This window comes from Alexandromys fortis, unplaced genomic scaffold, assembly GCF_014885135.2.
Source record: "Alexandromys fortis isolate MF-2015 unplaced genomic scaffold, M_Fortis_MF-2015_v1.1 scaffold_1, whole genome shotgun sequence".
Classification (NCBI taxonomy): Eukaryota; Metazoa; Chordata; class Mammalia; order Rodentia; family Cricetidae; genus Alexandromys; species Alexandromys fortis.
In genome coordinates, this window is record NW_026067927.1 from 24,307,042 (window position 1) to 24,326,763 (window position 19,722).

At 46.5% G+C, this 19,722-nt stretch overlaps 1 protein-coding gene across 1 annotated transcript in view; it reads left to right on the forward strand.

Annotated features, from left to right (window-relative positions):
* Cdh13 (cadherin 13) overlaps window positions 1-19,722 on the forward strand; it is a 938,536-nt gene that overhangs the window by 173,392 nt on the left and 745,422 nt on the right. The window lies entirely within an intron of this gene.

Genomic DNA, 19,722 nt, shown 5'->3' on the forward strand with positions numbered 1-19,722 from the left:
CACACTAAAGGAGGCAGATCTGAAGAAATGGGGAGTGGGTGCAGAGTCAACAATTGTTTCCGTCCTCTATCTGCTCACATCTCTCTCCTCCTCTCCTGCTTCCCTGTTGTTGGACACTTCTCCTGGGGAGATGTGAACAAAACCATCTATTTACCCCAGGTAGGGAACAGATTATAGACCAAAGTGCCAACCCCACCAGCATTCAGCATGGTAAGCCCATGTGTTCTAATGGGGTTACTTAGAGGAATATGGGAGAGGAGTTACTTACAGGAGCAGAAATGACGCAAGGCAGCTGTGTCGCTAATACCCTTCGGCACAGCATGAGTGATGGCTCACAAAGGCAGAAACCTGGAGTGCAATGTCCAACAAGCAAGCCACTCAGCGGGCTGGAGGGTGTTCTTTCTCAGTTGATCTGAGCTTCTTCCAGGAGCCTCATCTTGTCTGTCTGCTCAGCAAGCTTTACTGTTTGGGGAAGAAGGGGCCTGGTGAATGTGCTCAGTTTCAGGGACTTTGTGAAGCTCTTTGTGTTGCTTACTTCCTGTGGCAATGTGCTTTCCTGTAGCCCGGAGTGTTTTACATCTCCTTAGAACATCCTCTTGTTTTACCTCCTTGTAAACATCAGCTCCTGAAATATCTGTTGTTTTACTTTCCCTTTACATCCTTTGCCTTAAGAAGTTCCCCTTCGAGATGGACGGTTTTAACCTCAGAGAAGTTGATTGCTCAGCTCTCCCTTCCTTGCGGCAGAACTGGTGTGGAAGAAGGCTCTGTTTGAGACAGGGAGGGTGGTGACACACGAGAGACAAGGAATCAGTGATGGTGTGGAGTTCGTGGGAAGATGAAGGTGAACTTCAAAGCACAGTGGGGATGGGGGATTAAGCTTTTCTATTGGGGCATTGAAGGAATGAATGTTTACGGGCAAGATGCAGCCACCTCCAAATGCTGCTGTTTACTGTCTTCCTCTTAGACAAGGGTTCTCTGTGGCTTCGGAAGACACCATATCTGCTCAGATCTTGCACTGCAGCCATGTCTTTTTTTCTCAGAAGCACACAGTGGTAGAACTTGAGGGGCGTTTGCAATCTTGAAGAGCTTCGCATACCCATGGGGCCAGTAGGGAGCTGCGTTCTCAAGCAAGCTGGTAATGGAAGTGTTTTATGGAAGTTCTCTGAGTAGGTTTGGAAATTGGAACTAGGAGTTGTTATCCACGAAGGAAATATTTGAGCCAAGGCTTCTGAGTGGTCAACACATAAAGGTGCTGCTGTCTTTGGGGTAGGAACCTGGGATGTAGCTGGCTTGGGGATCAGAGGCAAAGGATCCCCAGGGCTGCTGAGCCCTGTTTGTGACCTCTCTATCCAGCTGAGAGCTGCCTGCCTCTAAAGACCCGGAGACTAAAGCCTTATTGACCGACTTGGGCTTTTCTGCATCAAAGGCTCAGAGTGGTATTAGCTGGCAGCTCTCTTTATGGGCAGAAAGTGCTTCCGTGTAGATAGCGCTCCAAGCTACCTGGGGTTAAGATAAAAGGCTTCAAAAAAGGCATCCACTCCTGGGAGCTGCCCCTGGCCACTCACTTTGCTGCATTGGAGATGCTGACACCAGGCTGCTGCACCAGCCTTGGCATCTCTTTCTCTCTCTCTCTTCATTCCCTCAGAGCCTGAGAGACCTAATTTATAAAGTATTCCCAATGGAAGCATTGCAGCCCAGATTCTGAGCTTCTGCCGCCTCCACGCAAGCCTTCAGCATCTTCACCATGTTGTAGAAAACACATTTGGAAGCTCAGTTAGCACAGACTTCAGTCAGCAGATCTGATTGGCTGTGGAACCTGACACTGGTCCCTTGCCCTCTCTGAGACTTGCTTCCATCATCCATGCCACCAGGGTGAGCTCCTCTGCTTCCTAGAACCATTGCAGAGACCCATCCATCTGATATGCCTGGGCACCTGCTCAGATGCTGGTGTGTGCCCAGCTCTGAGGTGCCTGCTTCAGGAGCCTGCGGCAGTGCCTGGCTCGCGCAACTGTAATAGAGTAGATACATATACTTCATCTCCACTCTAGGTTCTATATTTGGTCCTAGATCCTGTAAGCAGGCCCAACAAGAAACCAAAAACCCCAGTTCACGGATAGAAAGAACCTTTTTAATAAAGAGAAAACTGTCTGGCTGCCTTGGATAGTAGAGAACAGCAGCCAGCTGCAGAAGCTTATTGAGTTATATAGGGGTATACGGGGCATAGCTCAGACAAAGCGGCGGGGGGTAGGGGGGAGCACCGGAGCTGTGGCCAGAAGTGTTCAAGTGCTGACAGCTGTGGTCAGAGGCATTCAGCTAGCCCTTAAGGGCTTCTGAGAAACGCTTTTCGGTTTCTGCTTCCTAGCAAAATCAAGCTCAGGTTAGGGTTGAGTCATTGCCATCAGCAATGCCACTTTGGGAGTATCACTTTGTCATCTAAAAGACCTCCAGTTCCTCACACGTATTGTCCCAAATGCCTGATGCCCCCTTGGTGGTGGGCACATCTTTGATCTTAATGAGTTGAATCTTGGCAGGCTGCTAGCTAGATTCTGAGCTAGAGAAACAGAATTCTATACCTCCCCAGCCTGAAGGAGGGAAGAGGGGAAGATGTGTTCCTGGATCCCCAATAGCTGGTGATCAAAGCAACTACATACATGCAACAAGACCTCCACACACACCCTGAAGGACAGAGATTCTAGATTCTGAACACGCAAAAGTGACTGAAACGGCCCTTCCAATGGAAGCAAGGAAGTGCACACTGCCCCTTATCGTTACCATTGTTCCCCAGGTGTCCCCAAGAGCCTGTTAAACGGTGTGCCCTGTGGTGTTCCTTAGGACCACGGCTGAGGATAAATGGACCGTTTTGCTGAATGCCGTGAGCCACTCTAGCCAGTTAATGGAAGCTGAAGGAGTTGTGGGAACTGTGTCGACACAAGTTTGAAAACATGCCTGGTCTTAGGAGTCTGTCTGAAGGCCAGGCTGGCTTATAGGACCGAGTCCCTTCGCCTGTGAATCCTCACCCCTTCTGCAAGGAGACAGCCAGGATTAGACTGTGTCAGGTGGGCCCCAGTCGGCAGCAACTGGAGAGTTGCACAGATTGAGGAGAGATACGTGTCTGCTCCTGTCGGAAGTGTTGCATTGAGTTTGGTGGGACAGATGCGACCCCAGTTGTTTGGCTCCTGAACACTAGCCCAGATGTCTTGCTTCACAAATTCTGTATTACTTCTTTTTCTTGGCCCCTGGATTCTGCTGGAAGTACACTGTGGCCCAGCTGATGAGCTGGGGGGCATGGGAGCGGCTTTGCATGCTTCGTAGTTATGTGGGGGGAAGAGGAACCATGAGGTTGTGAGGCCAAGGGGTAGAGGGTAGAAGGGACCAATGGCAGCAGCCATGGTGGCATCTGGACATTACATCACAGTCTCACTTACTGCTAAGCACAAGATATGATGGTTAATATTGGTGGTCAACATGACAGAATTCAGAACCACCGAAAAGATGAGCCACTGGGGAGTTTCTATATTGGGTTAACTAGGGTGGGACGGCACGGGCGCAAGCACTGGCGTCCTTATTGAATAAAAAGGAAAAGCAAACTGAATACTCCCAGTTTCCTGACCCCACGATTCAATGTGACTAGCTGTCCCACACGCTTGCCACATCATGACGGGCTTCCCTTCAAGTATAAGTGGAGACACAGAAGCACGGACAGCTGACTCACCCCCTGCCCTGTGCCTCAGTTTCCTCACATGTACTTCTGAGAGAGGTTGTGATGGGCAAGCAAGCTAGCATGTGTGCATCAAGCGTTCATAGCGCTGCCTGGGACTTGGAATGTGCTTGATTGACGTGCTAACTCCTTTTCCAGCAATGAGTTGCAACGGTATAGCCCACCAGTCAGAAGAAGTCACTTGGGACCAGTGATAGTTTGGGGCTCCTCACCCAAGTACCTCAGGATAATTGACTATTTGTAGTCTCCTTTTTTCTTCCAACCCCAAGTATCCCCTCTGGGTCTCCCGCTGTGAACCAGCATCCCTAATAACACATTGTCACTTTGCCGGGTATGATTTGTTGACCACTCATTACACTGTGAGGTCTCCGCAGCTTTAATTACAATAATTCGAGGTTTGTTCAAACCATTATATTCCACATAGTTCATGGATGCTTTTAATTTAATTATATGCAGTTTAACACCACAGAATACTGCTGGGCGAAAGGAAAATGATGTTGTTGTTGGTAGTGGGTTTTTTTTTCTTCCATTTTCTCTAAATGCAAGATGCGGTGTTGAGGAATGATAAAACCCACTGCTGGGTTTTGTTTCGGATTAGGAGGAAATGTGTTGCAAAGTGGGTATCTCTCCATGGAAGCTGGGAAGCCCGGGTTGGGGGGATTCTATGTCCTGAACAGGCTGGCTCTGATTAAGGGGAGGTGTGGGCTGTATCTGTGAATGAAAATGGTAAAGACTGTTAGAAGAAAGGAAGAGGGGCTCTTTTGGGAAGAGTGTAACTTCACAGGAGGACATCAGGGACAACCCTGCCAGGGAACAGACCCATGAGTTATGTCTTGAATGAGGAGGATGCAGTCAGGGCTCGCCATCTCTCTCAACAGCAGAGGATGGAGGGCACCTGGTGTGTTAGGAAGCCTACAGACGTCCTCAGGAAGTGTGGAGCAAAAAGTCAGGAAAGCTGTGTCCATCTCCAAAGTCTACTTATAAGAATTTAGATTTTTATTTTATGATCACTTTTACCAAGATTGTCTCTCTCTTTAGCTCAATGCCTGTGTCAGATCTGCAGGGGGACGTCAGGTAGTCTCTGCTCCACTAAATGCCTGCAAAGGACAGCGTGATGTTGCTGTGGTCAGAGTAAACGCTGGCTAAGCAAACCGAGGCATGGGCACAAGCACGACCTAGTGGTTGAGGGCCAGGACAGCCCCCTGGAGGGGGGGCAGATGCTAGAGGTAAAGCCAGATCTTTGGGAGACTGGAGGTCACTGAGCACGCTGGGCAGAATGCACCTAAGTTTAGCAGTGCCTTGCCTCTGTGCTTCTCCCCAGGTCCACAGCAAGAGCCCATTCCCTATTCCACCCAGGCCTCGGAGCAGAGTTCCTCTTACTCACTATGACCCAGCTCGGCTTTCCTCTGCCCTCTGGGTCCATCCCTCTTGGATTAGCACACTGACAAGCGGCTCTTTTCGGCTCAGCACGTTCGCTCTCTTCAGGAATGTATTTCTGCTAAATCCATTGACTCTGAGCACATAGCCCAAGCAAATCTACACTCTGGGCTCTAGCTGCCTGTAAGGATTAAGGCGTGATGAATAGAAGAACAGGGGAATATTCATACCCACATGCAAACACATATTTACAGTTAAAGAAATGCATCTATACATGCTGGTCATGCACATCGTTATACAAAATGCATGGTAGCATATGCATATTCGTGTTTTTACATGTGTGCATACACCTGTAATTACAAGTGCATACATATATACATGATCACATAAACATTTATAAACTCGCTGATTCATACATATGAATATCTAGCTTTGCGTACTATTTGTATACATGCCTCCATAAACATTTATACTCAAAGTCATAGATATGCACATTTGAATATGTAGATTTATACTCTGCTTGCATGCAATACACACAAAATGACTATATAGGATGTATGTATGTGTTTCTCCATAGATGTATGCATGTATATATGATGACGTGTATGAATATGTGTTTTAGAATGCCTGAATTTGCCACTTTGCAGAGTCTGCCTTTTTCCTGCTGTAACCTTGCTAGGCATGCACTGCCATTTTTATTTTTTTCTGTCACACGTACCAGGTATTAGAGGCTCTAGAAGTTGAAATTTCTTGCCAGAAGTCCCACGGCTGGTAAATCCCAAACGCTGACCTTCAGACCAATGCTCAGAGACAAGATAATTCACCCCACCCTGATGATTACAGATGCTAACGGAGAAGCAGTAATACAACAACACAAGTGGACCCAATATACATCTAGACCTTGAGGTCCTCCCAGACAGGCCACGTGGGTCAGTGGTCACACTGAAGGGCTCTGAGTTCCTCAAGGCGGACAGGGGGACGTAGAAGGTTGTAGAGAGTACAGGAGAGGCCATGACATTCACAGTGGCTGGAGGAGCTGGAGTTGTGTAGCAAGTACTGGGGTGTGTGTGTGTGTGTGTGTGTGTGTGTGTGTGTGATTTTACGTGTCTACTTCTATTGGTCTCCTTTTTATTATTTTTTTGAGACAGAACCTGGAGCTCACTGCTGGGCTTCACTGGCCATCCAGTGAGTACCCAGGATCGTCCTGTCCCTGCCTGAGTGCTGGGGTTACAGACAGAAGCTGCTACTACTTCCAGCTTTTGACCATGGGTGCTGGATCCGAACTCATGTGTGCCCAGAAAGCACTTTACCAAATGTTGAGCCAACTTCCTAGTCTAGTACTATAAATTTTTAAGTATCCCAATAATGACCTGCGTATCTTAAAAGGTAGCCCGTGGTTGCCTTTTGGAGGGGAAGCTCAACAGCTCAACACCTATTTGGCTCAACTACTTCAGGAATGGGGCATTTTATAAAAAAGGGCAGGGAGGGCATAGCACATCCCGCTTGGCCACAGGCATCTCTTAGCAGGTATGCAAATGATCTCAGGCCAGTGTCCAGGAGGGAATGGCTATCTCTACTGGGCCATTTGTGTATTTATATATCTGCATGCAAACACCGGGTCCTGCCCTTTGGTGTCCTGACTTCACACGAGCAAGAAAACAGGGCTGAAAGCCTAGTGAATAATGCATCTCCAGCCTTGTCAGTTGCAGAGCCTCTGCCTAGCACGTTCTGAGAGCTGCTAATCACAGGTCCTTGCTTCGTCATGCCCTGGTAGATGCCCTGGACATTGGGCTGAACCATCCATGTGTTGTTGCTTGTATTTACCCAGTACTAAGCAATACAAGATAGAGCTTTGGCAAGGGGAGGGGAGGAGGCTCCATACAGCCTGGATTGTCTCCATTGTCTAGTGTGCTTTATTGCACAAGCAATCTTCTCATTGCTAGGTGAGTAATGCTGTAATTACAAAAACCAATCAATTAATTGATCTAAATTAATTGGAAAACATATTATATCCTGCTAAGCATGAAGGTAGATTTCAAGTAATTTTCAAGGTAGAAGAGGAGAACAGACACATTGAACCTTTACAGCTCCTGGCCAGGGGATGGACAGAGACTCTAGCCCCAAATGCAGGTTCCCAAACCAGCCAAGGCTCCAGAGAGTTGACAAACTAAGTCTGAAGAGATCTTCAAGTTCCTTCTCTTCGAGCCCCCTCCCTGCCTCACAGCCCTGCGCCTTCCCTTCTGTCCTCTGTCCTAGCATTCTGCCCTCCCTGGTCCCCCTCACCACCTCTAGCCAAGCAGTGTTTCACTGATGGGTGATGGGATATTGTGATGCCTGAATGAATGGTAGCAGCCTACCCGGAGCATGGCGCTCAGCAGAGACCAGAGAGCACCAAAGGAAGGGAGAAGCTTCTTACCCTCCATTCCTGCCTCCCTTTTTCCCTCCTTCCCTTCCTTCTTCTCCTCTCCTCTCCATTTCTGCCTCTATCATTTCTCTTCCTCTCTCCTTCCCCAGTTCTCCCTTCTCTTCTTCATCCTGTTCCCTTTCTCCTCCTTACCTCCCTCTTCTCTCTTCCCTTCTCCTTCCCCTCCTTCCCTCTCTTCCTCCCTGCCTCCCTATCTTCCTTCGTGTTTTCCTCAATATTCACCAAGCGCCTACAGTTTCCTAGATCTCCAGGCTGGCAGAACTGACCTGGCTATCAGATGACACAAACAAGTGAGCTAGCCACATAGTGTTTCAGGAGGCGTAAGTGGAATTGCAAAAGCGGCTGGGGTGGCCGGGCTGGAGTGAGTGACGGGTCCTGTGGGAACAAAGTTGCTGGCGTTGGTAGTCTGGCAAATGTTTCTGGAGCTGCAGAAGCTGACCTAGAGAAGACACAAGGCTGTCAGGAGGCTGGGAGAGGATCCTTGTCGCTGTGAGAGAGCATCACTGCCTGGTCCTTGCCACTCAGTTCCCTCATCTTCAAAGCAGGGACAAAAGTATCCACCGTGCTGAGAAGGTGGAGTGGCAGAAAGAGGGGGATTAAGGGTTTGATGGAGTCAGTGGTGCATGTTAAGCTCTGAGCACAGGGTCCAGCATGTGTTGGGTCCTTGGTTTAGGTACTCATCTGTCACCATGGCACTGTGAGGAGAGCTCATGTGTCCCCTCGCATGCATCAAGCCTTTTCCTAGGCACCCTGTGGGGGTTGTCATATTTATTCCGCATAGCCCTGGGAGATGAGTGGGTGCTATATGCCCATTTTATAGATGGCAAAACCGAGGCACAGAGAGCTAAAGCAATTTCCTCAAGTCTCAGAATAGCCATGTGATGTCAAGGTGAGATCAGCAGCAGGCAGGCCTTGGCTGTGCCCAGGTCCTAGACTGTAGAGTTAACCATTTACTCGTGCATTCGATTTATCCAACAGGTGTCTATTTTATTCATGTGGGTAAATGTTCATGTAGGTGCACATGTATGTGCAAGTATGTGTTTATATGTGTGTGTATGGGTGTGTGGAGACCAGAGATCAGTCAACCTTGGGTGTCATTCCTCAAGCACTTTGTTTTCTGAGACAGAGCCTTTCATTGGCCTAAGAGGTTCCCCTGAGGCTGTGCTGGCCAGCCAGTGAGCTCCGGAGACTCTCCCGTCTCTGCCACCCAGCATTGTCATCACAAGTACACTTGTTTGTTTGTTTGTTTGTTTGATAACATGGATTCCAGTGTTTGAACTCGGGTCTTTACACTTGCAAGGCATGTATTTTACCTTCTGGACTGTCTCCCCGGCCCATTTATTGTTCCTCTACTATGTGGCAGATCTTTGCTAAGCCCTGATAACACAGAGGCAAAGGAGACGGACAGGACCCCTCCCCGAGAAACTCATGACACCATGTCAGACTCACTGTCTATCCACCCTATGGATTTAGATCTGAAAAAGCTTTCTCTGGTAAGAGTGATCCATGTGTATACTCTGAACTTCCTGGATGTGGCCCTGAACGTACGGGATTTGTATTGTTACTGGACCAGGGCACCCATGTTAAACTGCCAGCAGATAGGTTGTCCTTGTACAAATGAAGACACTTTCCCTGCATCTGGTGGGGTCCTTTGCTGCCAGACAGTAGGCTCTGCCTCTCCCATTGTAGGGTGAGCATTGTGACTTTGAGATCATGGTCCCCGAACTAATGAAGCCATCAGTTACAACTGAAGCGATCATCGTTGGCACCACTGTCGGGAAGGGGATGGGCACCCGAGGAAGGCGGCACACTGATGACTGTTTAATCCCCGAACTTTGACAGCAGCAATATTAGCGGAAGGTCTGTAATACATTTATGGCTCTCATCTGACATTTTCCCCACATCATTATTTTTTTTTTCTGGTTTTACTTTCAAATTCCCCATGGGATCGTTGACATGAAATTCTGAGGGAAAATTTGAAACATTAGTGACTGTTTAAAGCAAATGAGGCGGTGTCCTTTCCAAGGGGAAGTTATCTTTATGATATTGGCATAAGGTGGTTTTGAAAAATGTATACTAATGAGGAGGCAGCTGGAGGGAGGCGATTGGGGTCTCCGGGCTTGAATCATCCTGTATGGTCACTGAGTTTGTCCTGGGGAAACCCCGTTTGGCCCAGCAAGGCTGGTTCTAGGTGATCTTTCTGCCTGCCTTTTCTCATTGCTTTTTCTGGACTGGCTTATGGACAGCCAGGCATGAACGTGATGTTGGCCTTACAATAGCCACTCTCTGGGAGCCGACTGCCCTGGCTGCAAGGAAACCCTTCACTGTGTGAAGCACTCGGGTCTAACATGCAGATGTAACCAAGAGCCTGAGTGGAGGAAAGTCGTGGACTCTGACTCTGAATTCGCAGCCTGAGTGGAGTTTACAGCCAGGGAGGGCTTCCTCATGAAGAAGTGTTTACACTGGGTGTGGTGACACACACCTATAGTGCTAGCATTTAGGAGACTGAGACAGGAGAATTTTCCCAAGTTTAGAATCCAGAGCACTAATCATTATACAATGAGACCAGTCCCCTCTAGTTCAAAGGTCAAAGCCAGCTTGGGCTACCAGAGCGAGACACTGCCTCAAAAAAAAAAAAAAAAAAAAAAAAAAAAAAAAAAAAAAAAAAAAAAAAAAAAAAAAAAAAAAAAAAAAAACAGAAAACCAACGAAACAAGATGTGTTCTTATACTAATCTCTAGTGAAATGCAGGGTTTCGAAGGGACATGGAAACAGATGGGAGTAGGCCATTTCAGGAAGAAGGACTATCGAGGGCCCCAATGGCTGCAAGAAACAAGTCCCTAAGATCACCAATGCCATAGCTGAGTGGTGTAAATGTGCAATAAGGGATTAATGCCTCCCTCTGACTCTGCACCACCCACAGCGTCAGAACTTGCAGAAGTGGATGCCTCCTATATGTAGATGCTGCTTCTATGCTATATATGGCCTTCGGAAGGCATTAGCCTTGCCTATCAGGAAAGAAGTCACATTAGCCACCACCAAAAGGTCACATAGGCACAGGCATCTGCAGGCAGAGATTCCATACAGCGTCTTTACCGCCATAAATGATCCAGAATTCCCAGTCTTCCATTTCTGTCTTCTTAGTGCCAGGAAGATGGACATGTACCACTAAACCCAGTCTATGCAGTCTTGGGGATCAAGCCCAGGGCTTGAGCATGCTAGGTAAAGTATTCCGCCAGCAGCCGTTTCCCCAGCTCCTGTTACTGTGTAGGGATTGGTTGCATGGGCTCAGGACAGTGGGTCTCCTTCGGGACTTCCCAGGTAGACATCATCATCTGGAAGCTTTCTCACGTGCCGTGTGTCTGGACATGGACAACCACACAGGTGGCAGAGCCGGGCTCTCTGGCCGTCTTTCTGTCTGAGATCTCCAGCATGGAAGGAAGCTTCCAGGAGGCTGTGCTTTAATGTAGGTTGTTTTGTGTTCCACGACCAGTCCTGAAAGAAACACTCCCATTTTTTGAATATTTAAATGCTGTTAACTTTGCAAAGCCATGCTAATAATAGCAGAATTCAAAGGCTTCATTTCCCCCCAAAAAAGCTTCCCATTCATAATTGTAGTGAATAAGAAAGTCGTCAGAAATCACAGGGCTGTTTTGGCTTAGCTTGCCAGACCAGCGAGGGGCCATCCTGCTGTCTGGACACACTGCTGTCACAACGGAAGCCCACCAAGACAATTCCAGTGGGAATTTTTAAAGGAGACCTTCCTTTTAAGTGGGCGTGTATTCTTCATGCATGGTGATGTATTCTATACAGATATTTTCATTCACCTGTATCACGTGTTTTGTCTGTATTCATCCTATGCCCTCCTCTTCCCCCTCACACTAGTACTGATAATTGTCTTCCTCCATATTTTTATATATGTATACAAAATCTTGGGCCCATCTATGAGCAAGCCATTTCTCAGCAAATGGCGCCATTTCCTTCTTTTGTGGTTGAGTAGACGCCACCCAACTGCATTATGCAAGCCCGTCATGGTTTTCCATCCGGTCGTCTGTTGATGGACACTCAGGCAGGTGATGTCCCTTGGTCATTACCAACAGTGCCGGAGCAAATCCGGCTGTAAGGGAACATGTCCGCTGTGCTTAGAGTCCTTTTTTACATCTGAGGGCATATATATAGAGAGAGCTGGGTTCTGTAGCCTTGATATTTTTAGTTTTGGGTGGTACCTCCACAATGTTTTTACCCCTTCCACTGTTCAGAAAAACAAAATGAAAGAGAAATTTCTCATTAGCCAGAAAGTGTTCTTGATTCAATATTGGATGTGCTCACTGGTGGGGACTCAGTCGCGTTGGCCTATTTCTCTCAAATCTACCCGATTTTAACAAATATTTTCGAGGTGCATTGTCTGCTAAGGGAAGAGTGATTCGGCTTCTGAATTGCTTTGCTATAAATAGCCACAAAGAGTCGAATGCAAAACCTGAAATCAGACGGCCGCTTTTACATGCAGACTATTTTAGGAGAGCAGGGCCTCCTGTGTCGCCGGAGGCTTAAACTGTACGCGCATCAAAAATCCCGATTTTCGTAATGAATGGTGACGGGGCTGGAAAATGGTCATGTGGTTCTGTGTTTCTACCTGCAATCTCACATCCAATCCCCTACCCAAAGAGCTGATAAAATTTTAAGCGTTCTTTGTAATTTGAAATTGTTTGTGTTTACCCATGAGCAGGAGCAGGGCCTATTCTTTCTGAAGCAGGTATGTGTGTTCTGTTTGTGTGTGTGTGTGTGTGTGTGTGTGTGTGTGTGTGATCCTCTCAAAAGTTAATTTTCCTTAGCCGTCATGGGAATAAAGCCCCTGTTGCTTCCAGACTACAGGGCTTGCGCCGGGTGGTAAGGCAGAACGTTCCGGTCATTTCCGGTTGCTTTGCACAGTGGAAAGCGCCTGTAAGCTGTAGAACATAGCAGGTGACTCCCTTGGCTTGGAAGGTTTGAAAGTAGCTTGATTGGTTTGCTGGCGACGGTAAAGGCAGTGATGGACATGTGGCATTCCAGACACTGACCTCGGGGAAAGTGAGATTCAAGGGCTGAAGAAACTGAGATAGTCAATTCCCAGGAGACTTAAGGAAGGTACAGGGCACACCATGGAGCTAATTACAGAAAAAAAACACCACATGGCTGGCCTTCCAAGCACCCACCAAGCCCCAAGCACGTTTGGTTCACCCTCTACCCCATGGTCATGTGGAGGTTATTTCTCTCTGTGAACACATTTGGTCCATAGCTCACTGAGGCATCACAGCCTCAGCCTTGTTCTGCCAAAACTCCTTTCTTTGAAAAAGAATTATGTAATCCTAATTTAGTAAAGCATGCTTGGGGGGGGCAGTGCTGAAAAGAGTTCAGATTTGTAATTTTCCAGCCAGAGTGATCCCATTCTGAGAGGTTTTGTCCGTCTTTACTGTTAGGGGTCAGAACGCATTGCTTCAATATAAGAGGGCTTGGTATACAGGAGTTGTGGTATCTGTCTCTGTGTCTATCTGTCTGTCTGTCTCTCTCTCTCTGTGGTGTTGTGTGTCTTCATTTACTGGGTCCCACTTTAATTTTTGAGACAAAGTCTCTCACTAAACTCATAACTTGCCGATTCAACTAGACTCACTGGCTAACAACCCCCTGGAAATCCACCTGTCTCCTGCTTACCAGGCACATGCACACACCGTGCCTGACTTTATGTGGTCGCTAGAGATGCAAACTCAGTTCCTTAGGCTTGTGTGTCGAACACTTAACCTCTGAGTAATCTCTCCAGCATCGATAACTACAGTCTTCAAGACTCTAAAGAGTCAAGCAAAAGGCTGGACAACCCAAAGAGTGCGTAGAATCGTGCCATGGTGCTGATCAAGGTCTGTCGGTAGATGACAGACAAGGGCTTTATGGCAAATCTCACAATGACAGTGAGCTGAGTCTCTGATTTTGCCACATAGGGTGGCACAGGACAGAAGCGTGCTGTAGAGCAGAGGAGAGATGTAGGCACAGCTATGCTGACTTCCCTCTGCACAGGCTCTCATCTCTGTTGTCTTTGGCACTGAGTTACCACTGTGGTTAGGAGTCTCTGGGGTGGATGTTCTCTAAACACTGCTTCTGAAAGATCCTCAGCATTGAAGCCGTGTTTGTGTGGACAGGTTTCATATTGGTTGGGCTATTTGAAGAGAAGTGTAATGGCCAGGAAACATTCTGGGGAGATTCAATGACATGGGATGACCAGATCATGTGTGGGGTAAATCTGCACCCTGATGGAAAGCAGGCCCTCTACCTTGTAAGGTGAGATGGAAATTGAGTAACCCACCACCTCATGGGTTCTACTCTTGTCACTGAATGCCCTGCACTCTAGGCGCATCTTGGTTCTGGGCAGACAGAGACGTGCTGGGAGAGGCTGAGGATAATGCATTGTCCAAGCAGGTGTAGCCAGGGATTTAGGCTCAGTGTGTTTTATTACAAAGGCTTCCATTAGAACAAGGCACATTCCTATCTCAAGACTGCTTCTACGGTTTCACACAAGGAGAAAGTGCAGAAGTAAGAGAGAAAGCCATCTCACACCTCCCTCCAGAGCAGCAGGTTCTGCTCCCTGGATGGGGCTCCTGATGCTGAAATGATGGGCAAGGAGAAGTCAAAGGATTTATGACAAATAGCACAACAAATCCAGAAGTCAGAATGGTCCATGGAAAACTTTAGACGGTGTTTTTTTTTGGGGGGGGGGGATTCCTTGTGAAAATCCATTTGAACTGTCTTCATAGGCCTAGTTTAACTTCTTTATATACCCCCCACCACCACACTTCCTCTTCCTAGCTTGCCTGTAGATTAAGGGAACATAGAACCTTTACCCCACTAGACCGAGATGGTGGAGGCTGAATGTTCCTATATTAGACCATCTCTATACACTCTTCTCTTGAAACTTCTCAGGCTGGAAGACTAGGGTACCACTGAGTTTTAGTCCATTTCTGTTACCACATTTGCTCAAAAGAAAATGATTTGATCTGAAGTTTCACAGTGAAGGGTGGGAAAAATCAGTCAAAATCCAGAGGAAAGCCCAATAAGAATTACTGAGAGACCTGGGGAGGGGGAACACCCAACTGGATCTTTGCAGCAAGATGAGTTAATGAAATTCCATGCTCTCTTATAGAGCTGTCTTGGGTTTGTCTTACATTGTTTGGTTTGTAAAAGGATTTGGCTTCATGTTACAGAACTAATTGCTTACTAGATACAACACGGATATCAAAATACATTATAAATATTAATTAATTCCCACCTAACTCCCTGGCAAGCACAAATAACCAGTGGCATATTTATTGAATGTGTGAGCAATAATCGGATTCTCAGAGACTTGTTTCCTCTGCAAAATCTTTCTCATCGTCCCCCGTGTGTCAAAAATCCTCACCACCTTCGAGAGTCTATCTATTCCATAGTAACCATTAGGACAGTAGCAATGAGGACGATGCTAAAGCTAATAGGCATTTATTGACTGGCATCACCCCTTGCCAGGCTTTGGAGAGAGGAAAATGTTATGGTTACCCACTCCACCCCTCCCTGTCCCCTGAGGAGGGAAAGGGATTGCTATGAACTTGACGGTGGCAGAGCTGAGACCCTGTCTTGTTCTGTCTGCTTGTAAAGCTCAGGATCAAGGCTGCCCCCTTGCAGCATTTTCTGATTTGGATACCAAGGGAACCCAGTTTGTTGACAATTTCATTAATTTATTTTCAAGGCATTCATTTGAATTGCAGCTCCTAATGGCACCATGCTAACGTGCACAAAGTATTCATGGTATTGGGTTCTGCAGGCTGGTTATATCCACCAGCAGTTTTTTTTTTTTCTCTCCAACCATCTTTTTGTCCTCAGGTGTAGCTAGCTGTGTTCTTTGCATAAGATATCAGACCTGATAAATAGGCATTTCTTGTTACTTTTATATATAAATTTAAAGTGTTAGAAGCTAAATATAGTTTATTAATTCTTTAAGAATATCATATATGCATAGAGCTTATTTGGGAAATATTCACCTCCCACTGCTCTCCCTAACTTCTGCTACACCCACCCCCACCTCATCCTAACTTAAGGTTCTCTTCTGTTTGCCTTATCACTCATTGAGTTCACTTGGTGCTGCTGCCTGTGCTCACCTGTGTGAGACCATCCTGGATCATGATTGACATGCCAGAGGCAACACCGTTAAAGGAAACAGACTCCGCATCCTTCGGGAGCCGTCACCGTCCACAGTTCCTTGGCTGTGGGTGGAAGTTCGTGGGCCCCTCCCCGCTGTGTTAGAACTTAGAGTGGGTTGGTTTTGTGTGGGCTAGAAGCTGGCTGCTACAGCTGCTGTGAGCTCCTGAGTGCAGAAGTCATGTCACGAACCGAGGGCACTCTTTGCCCTAGTCTTCTTGGAACTTTCTGTTCCTTCTTCCGTGACGGTCCCTGAGTCTTGTGGGAAGGGGTGTGATATGTATATATTTCATTTAAAGGCTGAGCACTGAACATTTCTTGAACAGATAAAAAGCCAAAAAGAGTGTATATTTTGTTTGTTGGTTGTTTGTTTATGGTGAAGGGGGAAAGGTAAGAGATGAAAACAACCTGTCCTCATCTTTCAAAAATCTCCTTGTGTTTAGTTTCACAAGTGTTTGTGTTCGCAGCAGTCCGGTGTCTCCATAGCTTGGCACTCTACAAAGGCAGGGCTGTGTCTGTTTCTTTGAGCATCATATTCTTGTACTTGACACATTTGTTGAATGAATTGGTGAATCGTTACTGACACAGAGAAAGGCCCATTTAAATTGCGTTCCACACCCACAGGGGTGTCTGTGGAAACAAGCTCATTCAGTGTGATAGTTTGACTTCTCTGAAATCCAGACCTTTCTGGTGACAAAATGTGGAAGGAGAAACACAGCAACAATCTTCCTCACATATCCTTCTAGAAGAAAGCATCTTGGTGCTACCATGGGCAGGGCTGAGAGAAGATCCTTAGCAACTCTTCCTAGGAATGGAAGTGGTACCCTGTCTTGTGACCAGGTTTCTGTTTGCTCTCCATCATCATTCAGGGCTCTGCTTTTCAACCCCTGGTCTGGGGAACTGAGGATGTGTCAGAAAGATAGATGCTCAGGACACGGCCCACATTCACAGAATCAGAATGGGAGGCTGCATATGGCCAGAATGCTGGATGATCGCTGGCATGTACACTCCAGGGGCTTTTTTGCAGTCAAGGCTTGGGATGTGCAAAGCTTCAACACTTCAGAAATAGCCACTGAAATCACACATTCATCCAGAGTTGCTTCGATGTTGTTTCTTTGAGATAGATTCCTACCAACTTTGTTTTATCTCAGAGGCTTCCATTTGACATTTATGTCTTTGGTTCTTCTTCTCCTTCTCCTCCTTCTCTTCTTCCTTCTTCCTCTCCCTCTTCCCTTCTTCCTCCTCCTTCTTCTCTCCTTCTCTTCTTTCTTCTTCTGTAGTAGAAGTGGGAAGGTCCTGGAAAATGGTGTGATTCTGAGTAACTGCAGTTTTTCCGAAAGAACAAGTCTTTGAAGGAGCAAGAAATGTCAGAATGAATCAAGGTAACCTAGGACACAAAGTTCTTCTGATAATGCAGGGGCTAAGATGAGGACCGTGGCTGAGGACCACATTGCCCAGAGCCAAGCCAATCCTGCAGTAAATATTAGACATGCCAACCATAGCATTCAGCTCTTTCCACTTAGAAAACAGAAGGAAGAAAAGAATCCCACATTCTCAGAGAGGATCATTCCCATTGATGATCATGACACCGTTGGGCTACCGCTGGAGTGGTAGCCTTCCTGATGATCAATTGAAGCTCCCATCTTTTGTTCAAATGCTGTCGTCCATTGGTGCCTTGTTTTGTTTTGTTATATAGCATCAAAGGGCAAAGAAGACTCAGGACTGTAGAACGACTTTTCAAGATGTGAGCATATACAGGAACATCTATGCTCCTGGGTTCCCACAGTGAACGGGGAAATCATATCAGGGATGACCTTTCCAAGGGATAAAACTCATTATCACGTGGAATGTAATAGCTATAAAAGATCAACACTTGGAAGCCAAAGCAAAATCTCACATATGATAAATTAATTAGACTAGAAGTTACACAAATCCTAGACCTTCTCTGTGACCCTCGTCTTATAATTACCTCTCCTTTTAAAGCAGGCTGGAATCTTTTATGTATGAAGATGCTACTGTTGACCCTACGTGCATTCAGAGTCAAGGAGACATTTTTCACATACTGAAAATAAGATTTGATTGAGTGCTTGCGAGTGGCCTAGTGAAGTCTCATTAAACCACTGTTTATTCTAATTCTATATAAATGGCAGAACATTAGCCATTAATTATCAGCCTGAAACCAGTTCAAAAATAAATGTTTCAATGTCTGAAGCTTCCTTTCCCACTCTAATAAACACATGGCAATATCCACTTAGAGAAAGCAGACCCCGAAATGTGGTAGTTTTCTTCCCTTCCCTCCTCTTCCTTCTAGTTCTCGAGGCCTATCAACATGATTGCAAGAAAACAAGCAGAAAATGTAGTCTACTGAATGTCCTGGTAGCTGTGAGGGCTGTATGCCATCCACAATTATAATTTCATTATGAATCGTGCGCAGGCCCCACAGTGAAAAATACACCTTATTCTCTCTTTAAGTATTCCTACCACAAAGGAAACAAGACGAGACACAACTCAGTGACAATCCTGAAATTGTCTCAGTGTCATTGCCATATCACGGTGGCTCATACATCTGCATCCACTGACATGGTACAAATAACTGTATATCCTGAAATAAATGGATAGGGAGAAAATGAGTCTCCACAGCGTCCACCGGGCGCCAGTCACCGCGGTCGTATACCAGCCTGACTGCAGCACTGGCGACAGGCAGATTTGAATTCCGACAGCTCCCATTAAGTGACAGCAGATGCTGAGGAGGCTGTGGGGGCATGCTGCTGTTGGACCAGCAAACATCACAGAACACCAGCAGATTACCAAGTTCTGTCACCAAATCTTCATTTTTAACTTTTTATTCCTAAAGCGGATGTGTTTATTGTAGACAAATTCTCAGATGGTAACTAGTGGGAGAATGGATTTTAGAGACCAGTTCCCAAGCCTGAAGTTCCCTCTATTTGATAAATGTCAAAATATGGATAGTTACATGATTCATGCTTTCCTGGCTCCAAGCCCGTCAGTGTGCACCATCTTTACTGTGTACGGTGCCACTACAAAACCATTAACGTTGTCCTTTTCACGCACACGCAGCAAACTTCGGGCCTGGAAAAGATGTTGTTTCTGTAGATGTGTAGATAAGTCAATGGTAGTTAGAATAAAAGTTCAACGGAAAGTTTGCTGGGTAACAAAGACTAAGTTCGATCTAAGAAGCCGGTGGCCTCTAGCTGTATTGTTCTGATGGACTCGTTATACTAACACAGTGCTAGTGTGGAGAATGCGTTCCCACTGCACTTCTGACCCTCCATGAGCCACGCATGGAATTGATGTTGCTTTTGTAACCACTGGAGAAGAGCAGACTCCTCCCTGTCCCTCTCTGTTCCCATTTGTGTCTGGAGAAGAACCTGATGTTAAAGGTGACTACTCTGTGACATATGTCTTCAAACCAACCCGTAGAAGCCCCAGGGACACCTGATCCAGGCCCAGGAGGAAGTCTCAGCACTCTGCAAGACCACCAAGCAGCTGCTATTCCGGGGAGAGAATAGACACTAGCCACGAAGGGCTCTTCTGAGCTGATAAGATTATAATGTGAATAGATCCTACACGGGAACCCCTAGGGGCTGCATAATAATGCCATTGGCATTTTGTGTTTAACAAAACACCTTTCTGGGAAAAAAAATGTATTACTTGCTTCGTGGGTGGGGAATTGTTTCTGAACCCAATCAGGATTAGTCACTGGCCCATGACTATCTCATTTTTAATAAATAATAATTTTCTCGGCTCAGTGTTTGACAACAGAAGAAGAAAGAAACGAATCTTAAAATCACCCGAGCTCTGTTCCATACTCTTGGGTGTGTCTTCTTCTTCTCCATCTGGACAGAAACGAACTGGGGCCAAGCATGGTGCCGGGGATACCTGACATAGTCATGTGTTCCCAAGGGAAGAGGAGACAAGAGGTGATAAGGAACGTGAACTTAGCAATCACGTGCTGTGCGTCTTGGTGCTAGTCCAATCTAGCCTGTGGT